At 45.4% G+C, this 13,668-nt stretch overlaps 1 long non-coding RNA gene across 1 annotated transcript; it reads left to right on the top strand.

Moving 5' to 3' along the window:
- Nucleotides 1–329: 329 nt before the first annotated feature.
- LOC121110632 lies at nucleotides 330–4,728 on the top strand. The gene is made up of 3 exons (XR_005859822.1): nucleotides 330–1,057; nucleotides 2,368–2,702; nucleotides 3,272–4,728. It is a non-coding gene; the product is annotated as an uncharacterized LOC121110632 (long non-coding RNA).
- The last annotated feature ends 8,940 nt before the right edge of the window (nucleotides 4,729–13,668 follow it).

Below are 13,668 nucleotides of genomic sequence, written 5' to 3'. Positions count from 1 at the left end.
AGCAGTATATTCATGCTATAAATACACTTTTTTTTTTTCACATTAATTTATCCTTATTCACCACAGCAGATAACAGAACTCCGGGCTTAGATTCATGCAGCAATAAAAAAAAAGAAAGAAATTTCCACCAGATTATAAAGATTTGTCATGTTGTCACTATGTTTATTTTCTCTATCTATTTCTCTCCTTTCTGTGCATTGTTTTATGCTCTGCAGGGCCCTGGGGGAAGGAAAAGTGGGCATTGTTTTGAAAGATATAAGGTTTTTTTTGATTAAAGGGTACAAAATTAATTTGTTCCACAGAGCCTAGAAGCATATTATTTGACAACTGTACTATACTGTGCAAACAGAGCACACATGGCCAAATTTATCATGTTGTTTCCCAGACCCTGATCTTTTGCTCCTTGGACTGTGGAGTCTCTTTTGCAATTAGAGAACACGGATTTGGCAGCACACATCTAACCACAACTTGCTGTTTTTTCACTTGCTTACACAAGGATAAAGCAAGGACGTAGCTACAGCTCTGAGTAAGCATGGAAGAGCAGGAGTGCAACACTGACCACGCTGGTACAAGACACCACACAGACCAGAGCTGAAGGCTGAACCACCAGTACCAGTAAACGCACATCTGAGCTTAATAGCAAGCATTGCTATCCATGCAAGCAAAGCAGGAGAGCATTTACTCCTTGGGGTATTTGTACACCAGAAAATGGGGGGCAGAAATGCGGGCAGTTGTGCTGCCCTGGGAAAGTGTCTGCATGGCACGGCCCCCTTTGGACACAGCTCCGTTGGTCCTAGCTGCTCCATGTGCATGATGCACAGCAGTTACACTGCCTGCTATTTCTCATTTTTGCTCTGTGTTTTTGAGTGTGACAAGGAAAAGCCCAAAATTACTCATATAGGCAGAAATGTCACTATGGAAACAAGGAGGCAGTTTGGTACAGTTTGGCCACTATTGACACAGAAGCTCCAGTAGCCCAGGAGATGGTGTGACCCCGCGTGTCTGCAGCAGAGCTCCCTGAGAAGCAGATCCACTGAGCATACCACGGGGTATAGAGGTTGGTCAAAACAAAGAGCCTTCAGAAACCTCAGGTGTCTGTGTTACAAAAATCAAATCCTCGGGGCCTCTAAAATACACATGCAATTCGCTCCAAATGTAATGCCTCTCATTTACTTCCATGGAAACTACAACAGCTACAAAGAGCACAATAACACTATTTGATAGAGCAAATTCTCAGCGACAAAATACTATTTTTCAACACAGTCCTACCATTAGCTCTGTATTATTGCCAACAAGAACCTGCATGCCAAGCTTGTAAAAATCTGCACCAGCAGAGGAGATTGACTGTTTCTCAGCTGCTATGACAGCACCTCCAGCCTCACATTGGTTCAATAGGTCCTGACAAACTTGCATGCAATTTTCATTCTGTTCCTGTGTGAGCATTTGTGGGATCCACCCGGACGAGATGAGACTTGTGCAAGCTGGGTCTTTGCAAAGCAAAGGCCCCGTGTTCTGTCTGTCACAGCCTTTTTAAAGGATCAGATGTATAATTAGAAATTGCATTATGTTCATATGCACACAGTAGCTGGTCTGTTTTCTGCAGTCCCAGGTGGTCTGTGGTCCTAGACTTAAGATGGAGAGCACACAGATCTGCCATAGCGCTGGCAGTGACGCATCAGCTGGACTCACAGCCCCAGCAATCACTTCTCATGTGTGCAGCACAACTAGTTCCACCAACCAAGTGAAAATAATGTTATAAAAAACAGCTGTGCAGGGAGCAGTTGAAATCCTGCTGTTGGTGAGCCTCAGGGAGAGCCCACCGCCCCATCTCCCTTCTCACCAAGACTATTTCCCTCCATTTGCCTCAATCTGTGCAGAGTTTTTTCACAAAGATGCTGCTATATCCATTTTCTCTGCAGATATACTCTCTGTGGGGTCTGATTCTGCAGTCACTTGACTGAAAGATGAGCATGAGGAATAACACAGCGATGAGACTCTTCCTGCAGCATAGCACCAGCCTTCCCTAGCAGCCCAGACTCATACTTCATGTGGTACAAGACCAATTTAAGTTGAAAACACAATTGGAAGCATCCAGGGCTTCAAATATCTGCCAGATACCTCTGTGCTGGGGAGCAGCTCAGCACTGTGCCCAAGCGGGGGACAGTGTGCCGATGCTCCCCAGACACTGGCTGGGAATAGGCCCTCCAGGATCTGTCAGGAAAACCTGGGTACACAGGAAACATGCACAGGGATCCCACCACGTCCCAGACACCCACAGCTTCAGCCAATTAGCCCATGGCAGACCAAGTAATTAGTCTGGTTGTGGTTTTCTTTTGTTTTGTTTTTTTTGTTGTTGTTGTTTTCTAGACCTCGTTCTATGGAAGAAGCAGAAGACAGTTTTAACCATCTGTATCTGGTGCAGATCTAACCTCCTCTCTCCCAGAACCCGAAAAGCATTTGCTGGTCTCTGAACCCCTGCAGGGAGCAGGACAAGGCTGCTGCTGGAGGACCATTTTCAGTAACAGCAAGAGTTGCCAGGGAGAGGTCCATGGGAGGAAATTCACCTTAGTCCTCATGCAGCACAGAACCTGCTGCAGCACAAAAATTGCTCCAGTGCTGACAATCCACTATGCTTGAACAGCAACAGAAAGGCCGCTCTCTTTTTCAAAGCCTGAAAGTAGCTGCAAACACTTCTGTCCAAAGTAAGGTTAACACTTAGAGATGTTTTTTTTTCACTCATTCACTACACCCGATTCTTTAGTGCGTCTTCCATCTCTTAGATGATACTTTCCAGGGAGCTCTGACCAAAGGAAAGGCATGGTTTCCTCATGGCAGTAAATTAGCTATTGAAGAGAAGTAACTGATCTGTTTGAGCTTCCAGGTTTGCATTCCTCACCCTTTCATCTGTGGTCACTGTGGCACTTCCAGCCGTGGGGTGAGCAGGCTGCAGTGAGGGCTGTGAAGAGCACACAGCAATCTGCCAGGCTGGGTGGTGTTTGGAGGGACAGGCATTGTGTTGGGCTCCTCTAGTAAATAGTAGTTATAATACGTTCCCCCAGAGCTAAAGATGAAATAATTTCCTGTATATAATACAATTTGTGCAGGAGGAAGTTGTCTGCTTCATTAGTTGTACTGAACGTGTGTTCGTTTTCCTGCATTGTGCTTTACTTTCAAGTCTTATGTCTCAGAAAGATCCCCCTTGGAAATCATTGAAATTAAAGACTGAATCAAGAATGAATTCTGGTCACTAATTGCAGTGCTCCCGTTTTAGGGCCCTGGACAGCAGCGGGGAAGCAGCAGCAGCTCTGCCCTGGTGGGGCTACTTCAGCCAGGGAGGAGCTCAGCATTTGCTTCCAGTGCCTCTTGCTGTTCCTGTGCCTCAGTGAACATGTCCAACGTCTGCTGACAACAAGTGGTCCCTGTCCTGGGATAAACCTGGGCAAGCCACAGGGTCCTGCAGAGCCCTGCCAAAGCATTTATCCTCTCTGCGTCAGTCCCGCTGCAGAGCCACATAAATTGAGCCAGCAATGTTGGTGAATAATCTCCCAGTGTGGAATTTTCCTGATCTCAAAACAGGTAGAAGGTTTCTATGCAGTTCAGGTGGTGGAGAAGGAGAAAACAAATCTGTATGCTGCCCACAAAGGAGTGTTGTCTCATACCCACACATCACGTTCTCTCTGAACTTCCAAGGTGCAGCTCCTCTACAGAGAATGCATGCTTGTGAGCATATGGACTGTCAGAAGGGGAAGTGAAGCTTATACAGTGTCCAGAGGCCTGGCTCAGGACCTGGTAGCAGCTTCTGTGTTTGATGCAAATCCCACTTCTTGTGCAGTTTGCTGTAAAAAAAAGGAGGCTCTGTAAAAGAAAAATGATGTAATTAGCTGCTTCTGGCTTCTTACCTCCCTCTGCTTGGAGACTGCTGACTTCCATGTACAGAAATTGGGACACGTGCCCTCTAAGAGCTCTAGAGGGTCTTCAGGGAGTCTGTGGCAAAAAACAATCCAATTCTGATGTCAGAACATGGCATGCACATGCGTGTAGATGTATATATATACTAGTAGATGAACCTATATAGGTATACGTGCTTAGGTCTATTTTCATGTAGAGACTAAACACTGTGGCAGAGCTGTACATTTGTGCTGTTCTTACAGTCTCAATATTGTATAGAGAACAAGAACAGAAACAGGAAAGGAAACAGGTTTTTTGCTCCAAGCAAATAGCTACAGCTCTTGACACATATTTAACTGGGAAAAGGCAGAATGATATTAAAAGAATAATAACACAGAAAAGCAAAAGCCCATTTTTCAAATTAATTAAACTCATGTACAGCCCAGCTTCTTGGTAGACATCCTTTGAAGTGCACAGAACTATTGCTCTTGCTCAAAAGCTGAATATAAAGCACATCCTTTATCTGTACTCGCCCAGCCCACCTGCTCTTTATGGATGATCCCAGCTGCAGCCTAAGGAATTGCAATAAAACAGTACAAGGAGGAAAAGGTGGAGGAAAGAGATGGCTCCACAGCCTCAACCCCAAGGCTATCTGAGCGCAGTGCAAGAGCCAAACCCAGGGCACGCCGGGTGCCCATTTACAGCTGTGTCCTCTGAAAGCCCCAAACCTCTGGAATCAAAGCGACTCCTGCACTCAGCATCTTTTGGGTGGTGGTCAAAACATCTTCAGGAGGGACAAAATGGCATTTTTGCTATCACTTACAAGAGCTATCCGGTTATCACAGTCTGCTTCATCCAAGGTATTCCAGCTGCTCCTGCCGTGCATTAGCCCTCACCAATGCATCCTGAGGATAATGGGAACAGCTGGGAAGAACAACTGGGACATGTCCGCCCCACAGCTTCCTGCAGCCATATAGCAACTTTTAATGCACTTTCAAACTGGCCAGGCTGCCTAAGGAAGCAAAGGCAGCACTGGGGCATGAGCAGAGAAGGTGCCAGCACTCCCGAGTGCCTCAGACCACCACGTGCAGCAGCAGATAATGCTGTGGTGCTCCTGTCACTCTGTTAACACGGCCAGCTCCTTTCTGGCTCAGCAAATGCATATCCCTGGCCTGCAGCATATTTGCAGGGGGGAAGTATTGGCTTGATAGTGTTTTCTGTGCGTTCTGGCAGCAGATCTCTGTAATAGGGTCACTACCCGGAAAAGGCTGTAATGATACATCGTATATTCTGAAGGTGTCATTTGTTGGAATTGTCACTTTTATGGAGAAATCGATAGCATTTTGAAAGTGCTTTTAATGTTTTACACCACACGTACAGCTAAAGGAAAATAATGGACTTTATCCTCATTTACCAGGAATGACATGTTCCTATTGAAAACCAGAGTTTTAAAAGAACAATTTCTACATCGGATTTGAAATGAGACGTTTGATATACAGATATTGAGGCATTTGATGAATATCTTAATTCCACTGCTCATAGAGTGGTGTTATTTATATAACAACACAGAAAATGGAGACGTTCTTCCATGAAGGTTTTCAAATGGAAAAATTTCTCTGGAAGCTTATCTTCAAAACAACAAGCTTTTTATACAGTATATAAAGTAAAATAAAATAAAATAAAATAAAATAAAATAAAATAAAAGCTAATCTGCAGCTAGCTATCCTACTGGAACCTCTTGCTCAAAAATGTTTTGCTGAATGTAGGGCTATTTCTTTCATCATTTCTCTTAGAAGGTGAGGGAATCACAACAAACTCTGCTGATTAAAGTATGGACAAGAGATACAGATTAACGCCAATGACCAGAGAACTTCCACAAACAGCTGCCATGCAGTGCCATCATTACCAAATCTCATATTCCACCATCATCCAAAACCGGATGACATTTTCACAGGCCCTTGACCAGGCATTCACCACTCCCTGATGCTCATAGGTGGCAGACTGCAAAAGCTTGCCAAAAAGGGGTGAAAGCTCTCAGAAACACTCCCAGAACTGTTTACCTGCAGCAGATATCCCAGGCACAGCCCGCACTTCCCCACATGCCTCCAGCATTTTGCTGACAGGTGCTGCGGGGCCCCGCAGGAGCATGCCTCAGGTGGCACGGCCCATCCAGCTGCGTGGCCTCTGTGGCTCTGAGGGACAGCACCACAGAATGATCAGCACAAAAAGGACCAGAACCGAGGTTTTGTGAGGAGAATGTGCTTTTAATTTTGCTTCTTTTCGTATCAGGCCCGCCGAAAGCCCGGAAAAGTGAATAATTAATACATGAGTCCTGGGAGCAACCTGGGCAGCACTTGCAAGGTTTTCTTGGGATGCCCGGTTTAATTGTGCCTGCTAGCTGTCTTCCAGCAAAGCATGGCAGCATGGACACCTTGAGGGGACAAGGGAGCAGCTTGCTGAGCTGCTTTGATGTCTGGGGCTTCTCCTGGCCCTCAGGGGCCCCAGGAGCTCCTGGCATGCGGCTGTGGTGAAAAAGGGGGCGAGGAGAGAAAACGTCCTTGTGGAGTGAGCCAAGAGCTGCATGGAGCTTTGGAGGATGAAGAACGGAGTGACCTGAGGTATTTCCACAGTTCTAAAGAGAAAAGCTGAGACTGTTTCTTTGGTCTTTCTGAAAACCAAGGTCGGTTTTCTGTAGCATCACATAATCACCTGGGTTGGAAAAAGCCTTCCAGACCCACATCCTGGCCTACTGTGTCCCATCACTAAACCACGTCCCTGAAATAGTTTGAGATGGAGACTCTACTGCTTCACCAGTCAGCCTGGCCCAATGCTTTACCACCTCTTCTGTGAAGAAATTCTTCCTTCCATCAAGTCTAATCCTCTCCTGGCACAAGCTGAGACTGTAGAATAATGTGATTTTGTTAATCTTCAAGGTTTTGACCTTCTTCAAAAAAATTAAATTCCCCATCTCCCTTTCCTCCAAGCCACAGTTATTAGATGCATTCAGATGAGATTCACCAATGATCTCTCTGTTTTATGCTTTATGGTGAACAATTTTACCTCGAAAACTCTCCAGGATCCAAATGAGTCTATAGCAAGGAACCACAGAAAAAGAAGCCAATCCCTTCTGGTAGTTACACCATTGTTTACACCACACTGCATTAAAATAACTGCACGTGAACATTGTCCCCATCCTTGTTAAGAAAACTGAAGACTCAGAGATTGCCCTTCACTCAGTGGTGCTGCCCTGCCAGGACAGTGCTCTTGGGGCCATTAGGAGGCCCCGTTGCCTTGCCAATGCTGGAGGCCTATAGAGCATTTGAGTCTCAGAAGGAGGGTGCACATACTGTCAGACAGAGAAATCCGCGTTTCTTTGCATCTCTTCAGATGCAGGGGAAGGTTCTTTGCTCAGCCTTCAGCCCCCGTGTTCATAAGCTCTCTGGAGCCACACTGGAACAGGAATCAGCTCCCAAAAGACATTTTAAGAGTAAATAGTTCCAAGTACATTCCCAGCAGGCAGCCAGGTTTACTGATAACAGAATAGCTTTTAAGTCGCTAGTGCCGGGTTTTAGCTGTTATTTTGAGGCTGAAGCAGTGGCTAGACATGAATGTCATAAATTCAGCAGTGGCTCTGGCATGTGTGAGCTACTGGTGGGAGGCACTGTGGGAGCAGAGCAGCAGTTTCCTCTGCTCCTGTGGGTTTCTTGGCTGGTATGATGCTGTTGCATCAATACTAACTGAGTTATAGTCCATAAATACCTACCCAATGCCCTGGCATGGGAGGTCCCAGTGACTGCGGGCATTAGGATGCCAAATGTGTTGGCAACCTGAAGGCAGACACATTCAGAGAGGAGACAACATTCAGCAGTGAAATGTCCTCTCTGGGAGCAACATCCTAAGTGAGCCAGCAGCCTCTGCGCTGCCTGAATTCAGTGAGTGATTATTACCAATATTCCTAAATGACACAGGTCTTTCACAACACATTCTAGTCACTCTGTACTGTTTCAGATGGCCGTCAAAACCTAGAACAAGACTGTATATTTGAGGCTTCTTTTCTGAGGAATTCGGCCATTATGACAGAGAAGGGGACAATGTGAAAGAAAAAACATTGTGCATTTTGAGCAAGATAATACCTGCAAGACCCAGGTAAGACCTTCACTCCCCAGCGCTACTGCAATGTGTAGTCTCCCACAGTAACAATAACATGGCTTTGTATTTAAATGAGGCTTTCTGAAAGAGGAAATCACTTTAATCCACCTTCAGGAGAAAATGGAGGTCAGGGCTTCATGGTGAGACTTGGCAGAGATGGCAACAGATGAGGGAGCTGGGCTGCCAGCACCACAGCCTGACTCTTGGCCGTGTCAGCCAAATTGCTGGTGATTCAGTAATTTTTTCAATTTTCTTCTGAATCTTCAGCAATTATGAGCTGGGGAGCTAAGAGCAGCATGATTCCCCCAAACTAAGAGTCCAAGCAGGTTCTTCAGTTCCCAGGCTCTTGGGCAGCTTAGAAACTCATTTTTGTTGTCATATTTAAGCCCATTAGTAGCCTGTCATATAAATTATCTCTGATCCCACTGATGATGCTTGGTTGGGCTCCAGCTCCCGACACGCCACAGCGCTGCTGACAGCCGCCTGTTCTTCCCAGGCAGTTGTCAGCAGATAAAAAAGTCATTACAGATTTTGTCACTGTCATTCAGTCCAGATTGGACAAATTAGGATAGAAAATTTAACGTTTCATGAAAACAGAACCATTGGCTACAAGTGGTCTTTGCTTGTGCCTGCTTTCTGTGCTCCCTGTAGTCGAACCAGAGGTTTTATAGACAGCTAGGAGTGAAGGAAAGTTGCAGAAAAAGACCTAGGTGTCCTTGTAGACACCCAGCTAAACATGAGTCAGCAATGTGCTCTTGCTGCCGAGAAGGCTAATGGTATTCTTGGGTGCATTTGGCAAAGTATTACCAGCAGGTTGGGAGAGGTGGACCTGCCCCTCTACTCAGTACTGGTGAGGCCACGCCGGAAGTGCTGACTCCAGTTCTGGGCTGCCCAGTGCAAGAGAGTCCTGGCCATAGTGGGAAGAGTCCAACACAGGGCCACCAAGGTGATGAAGGGCCTGGAGCACCTCTCCTGTGAGAAAAGAGTGATGGGGCTGCACAGCCTGGGGAAGAGAAGGCTCAGGGGAGGATCTCATCAGCGTCCATAATTACCTGAAGGGAGGATGCAGAGAGAACAGAGCCAGGCTCCTGTCAGCGGTGCCCAGAGCGAGGACAAGAAGTAGCGGGCACAAACTGGATGGTGGGAGGTTCTGCCTGAACTTCAAGAAGCACTCTGCTTTGCAGTTGATGGAGCCCTGGCACAAGCTGGTCGGAGACCAGGGTTGTGGAGTCTCCTTGGGGATCTTTGAAAGGTGCTGGACATGGGCCGGGGCACACTGCTCTGGGTGCCTTGGTTGAGCAGAGGATGGATCCAGAGGTCCTCAAACGTTCTGTGATTCTGTGATTCTGAGTCCAGGGGCTGTCTTATGGCACACACAACCATAGGTACTTCACTCCGTGTTTCAGCTGTCAGCGTACGGTTGCTTGCCACGGCTACAGGAGTGGGAGGGACAAAATGAAAGCTAGAAATGATGAACGTAAACATATTCTGCCTTTTAATTTATTTGTGACCAATGACTGACTCGTCGTCATAACCCACTCACATTTTAAATAGCATTTTGGCATGCTTCCCCCACCTAATACAATACAGATAATTCTCTCACAATGTACCAAAGATAATGCAATTATCATGGAGTTTCCATAGACATGTTTTATATTATCTACTTAAAATAATCCGATTTCCTTGCTGTAATGTAATCTAGCCATGACTTGGTTTGCCCTAAATGAGATATATGCTTAAAGACAACTCAGAAATAATAAACAAGGGGAGGATAAATGCTGTATCATTGCATTTTGATTAAGACAATATGGATTCAGAGGAGTAGACCTAGCACTGTGTCTGGCCTGGGGAAGCATATTTGTTAATTACCTGACAGCACAGTGTGTGAGGGCATCACTGATTTCCAGGGGCAGGGAGCAAAAGTCATACCACTAGAAGAACATGATGAGCTCTTTGGCCAGCACACAGGGGATGAGGGCTGTGGGACCTGTGAATCTGCTTCTCCTTAAGACTTTTTGGGAATTAAATTATGCAGCCTCATTCCTAAACTATTTCTTTCTGCTCCTTAGCATCAGGGTCCTTGAACCAGGATCATCCTGCCGCAGCTCTTCGGCATCAGCTTTTCCTTTAGCTCCTCTGGCATGGTGATAAATGAGGCTCCACAAATGTCAATGCTGTCAGTGTTGGAATAAGATTTCACAATATGGCTAGCAGATTAAATAAGAATTAATAGGACTTGGCCACTGTGCTATACATGTTTACTATGGGAAACACATCTTCTTTACATAAGTTGGAAACCTAAGTGACCGTGTAAAACAACCTGCATTATACCCAGGAGTTCCCATGCAATGTGAGAAATCCCCCTATCTACTCCAGAAAATGGTTTGGGTTATTTTTTCCTTTCTCATTCTCTAACAATCTGTCTGCCACAAAATGAAGTTACAGTTGGCTGAAAACTGGATGAGCTTTCAGTATCTATCCAAACTTCCCAGTGTGACATTTGTCCTCTGCAACCACATGCATCCATCACTTTTTCTTCTCCTGTCTTCAAAACACTGCACCACGAATGAGCAGGAAGCACGGAAATTCAGACGATCTATAGGGAGAAGGTAAATCCTCTATTTATTCAACAGACCAGACTGCCTCACGCTGTTGTGCAGCCGGTATGGCACCAGTTGGGGTACATCCCTGGTGGGATCTGAGTTCATGTTCCTGCAGGTGGGATTTCAGGTGTAACAGGAAGAGTGAACTTGCCACATGTTAGACTGGTACAGGTGGAGGGCCAACTTTAGCATCAGTTGTACCCGTTCAATCTCCTGAGTATTTAAGCATTTAAGTATGTAGTTGGCTATATGAACATGGATCCCATCTCCTCATCTGCTAGATTTATGGCCATACGTAAGGTTAAATACATCTCCAAAGTGGCTTAAGTGCTGCAGCGAGCAGGAATGAACATCTCACAAGCTTATGGTCTTTGACAAACTGTGTCTTTAAGCAGATTTTATGGCTCTCAAGATGCCTGCATACGTGTTCCTCTGGCATGGACAAATACCTATGAAGTTGAGAGTGGCTGAATATCCATATAACCACTCCTCATCACCTCTCTGTCCCCGAGGGTCATGTCTGTCCCCATTTGGTTGAGCTGGCCAATGCCTGCTTTGCAGGACTGCCTAAACACAGCCACCCTTCCTGGGCCTCAGTTGTGTCTCTATCTGGCAACAGGATTTGTCTGAACACCACCCATTAGGCAGCCACAGTTTTCTTCAATAATCTGTTTCATGTAGGTAAAATAATACACACAATAAAAATAAATTCTGTTTGAAGCCCCTGCATTCATAGTATTTCTCATGTATGTTCTTTTTTTCTTTCTTTCTTTCTTTTTTTTCTGTCTTTAAAATTATTCTGCCACCACTGAGCTGCAGCTTCTCTAATCTGTGCTGATGAAGATGCAGGAAATCCATAATATGTTATTAATATATAGCCATTCCCAAAGCATTAGGAGCTGACACATCTTGTGGCAGATACTGTTAAAGCAGCAGAAAAACCTAACATGTAAAGCAAGAGCAAACTCTATTCTGAGAAGCTTTTTGCAAGCTATTGAAGTGAAATGCAAGGGGCAGAAGTCTCTGATGGTGCAGGGAGGGTGAGTGTAATGGTGAGTGCACCCCATCCACAGCTCATTAATGAATTAATTGCAGAGGATAGGGCAAAGCCGCAGCAACCCAGCCAGGCAAGGTGCTGCCTTTAGAGCTGAAAGAGCTAAGCCAGCTCAGATACACTGCTTTAGCTTCTTAAATGCCAGAGACCTCACGAAGCATCATTCACATGAGTTTTATCTCCTTAAACTCTAAACACTCTAATAAAAATGCGATTTAAAACTTCAGAATATAGGAAAAAGAAGCACTCAAAAGCGGATAAAACAGATTCAGCAGAGCAATTCTGCACACACATGGAACACTCATCCTGTATGTATTTCACTGCTTTTATTTTATAAATTCTCAAATAATTCCACAGGAATTAGTGCTGAATGTAGAATGAGAATCTACATGACAAAATAAAGTGCAATAGCAAAAAACAAATAAATCCCTAGACCCTAAACAAATCTGCCTTCTGTCCTGCTCTGTTCTGCAAGCACAAGCTCGTTTCACCTATGAATTACAGTGCCTGGTACATAGGACATCGGGGATGTGATTTCATTATTTCACCAAGGGAGGACCATAAAACCTGGTTTTATAACAACCATATATTGCCTGAAAAATGCCTGGAGAGGAGACGGGCCCACCGCCACAGTCCCTTCTCAAGACATTAAAATGGATTTCATCAGGTGGAGAATACTTATTAACTTCTTCTCAGCCCCTAAACAACTGGCACTGTTGGGCTGGCACAGGGATGAGCTTGGAGGGATGCTGGAGGACATGTCCTTGCAGGCAGTGTCCCATGGTGCCCAGCTCAGATGCTCCATCCCTGCTGCAACAGTCAGCACTGCACTTGTTCCCTCCAAACCAAAAAATACGAAGCTGGACTGTAATGTGAGGTCAATTTTTTGGATTTCTTCCTTGCTTCTCAGAGGGCTGTGGGGCTGAGTGCAGCATGGGGCTCCAGCCAAGCCTGACCTGCCCACCTGTGTGTGTTCTTCTATGTAACACTACGTTCAGGAAATTTCTTTGCCCAGATAGGTGACAGATGAGAGAAGCAGAGAGGCCACCAGGTTGTTTGATTCTCCAAATCCTGTTTATACACCATCGGGGCAGCGCTGGGGGTGCTCAGAGCCACCACTGCTCCCCCCACACCCACTCCAAGGGCTGAGGATTGATGGAGGCACTCGGTGCACGCTGGTGGTGAGACAACCCACCCTGAATAATTCACAGTGCCTTTTCTCCAGGCATTGAGCAGAGCACCTCTTATTTTTCACTGCTTTTCATTGTGTGTGTGAGAGACTCTAAATTACAACTATCGGTACCTTAATTTCTTTAAAAGCAACTGCCTGTGGGGTGTGATGAATATAATTTACTTTTTTCTTCTAAGTTAAATAATCTTTGCATTGGTGCAGATCTCCAGCAGAGAATCTGACACCGATAGACAAGGAGATACTTTCCACCCTTCTACAAGTGCAACTCATATATGTATCAACAGTAGAATGATTTCCAACCTGCAAATGAGCCAGAAAGACATGAAATACACTGACAGATGTCCTGGACTTTTATATTAATGGCATTCCCAAGTTTGCTCTCAGGAGGCAGCACTAACAGTTGTCAACTTAATGATGTTTTAAAGGACAATGTCATGGAGCGTTACGGTGTTTACTCTGAGGTTACCATTTATTCTGGATCAGGAAACACCATCACCCAAGACTTTGGTTTCACATTTACATACAGGCAGAAGCATGTGGGATGGAGCAAGGAGTTATGCAGACCTGAACCTCACAGTTAATTGAAAAGTCACAGAAAATGAGACCAAGGGCTTGGAACGGGTAGTATCTAACAAGCCCATGCTGTGGTAACCCCAGTACTGACCTGCCTGTGACACATTACTAAGCACAGGGATTGGGGATGTTGTTACAGCTCTTAGAGACCTGGAGACCTCATCCAGAGCCGTGTCCAGTCCCGATGCCAACAGCAGCAGTGTTGTATG

This window comes from Gallus gallus, chromosome 4, assembly GCF_016699485.2.
Source record: "Gallus gallus isolate bGalGal1 chromosome 4, bGalGal1.mat.broiler.GRCg7b, whole genome shotgun sequence".
NCBI classification, from domain to species: Eukaryota; Metazoa; Chordata; class Aves; order Galliformes; family Phasianidae; genus Gallus; species Gallus gallus.
This window is presented reverse-complemented; position numbering and strand designations above follow the sequence as displayed.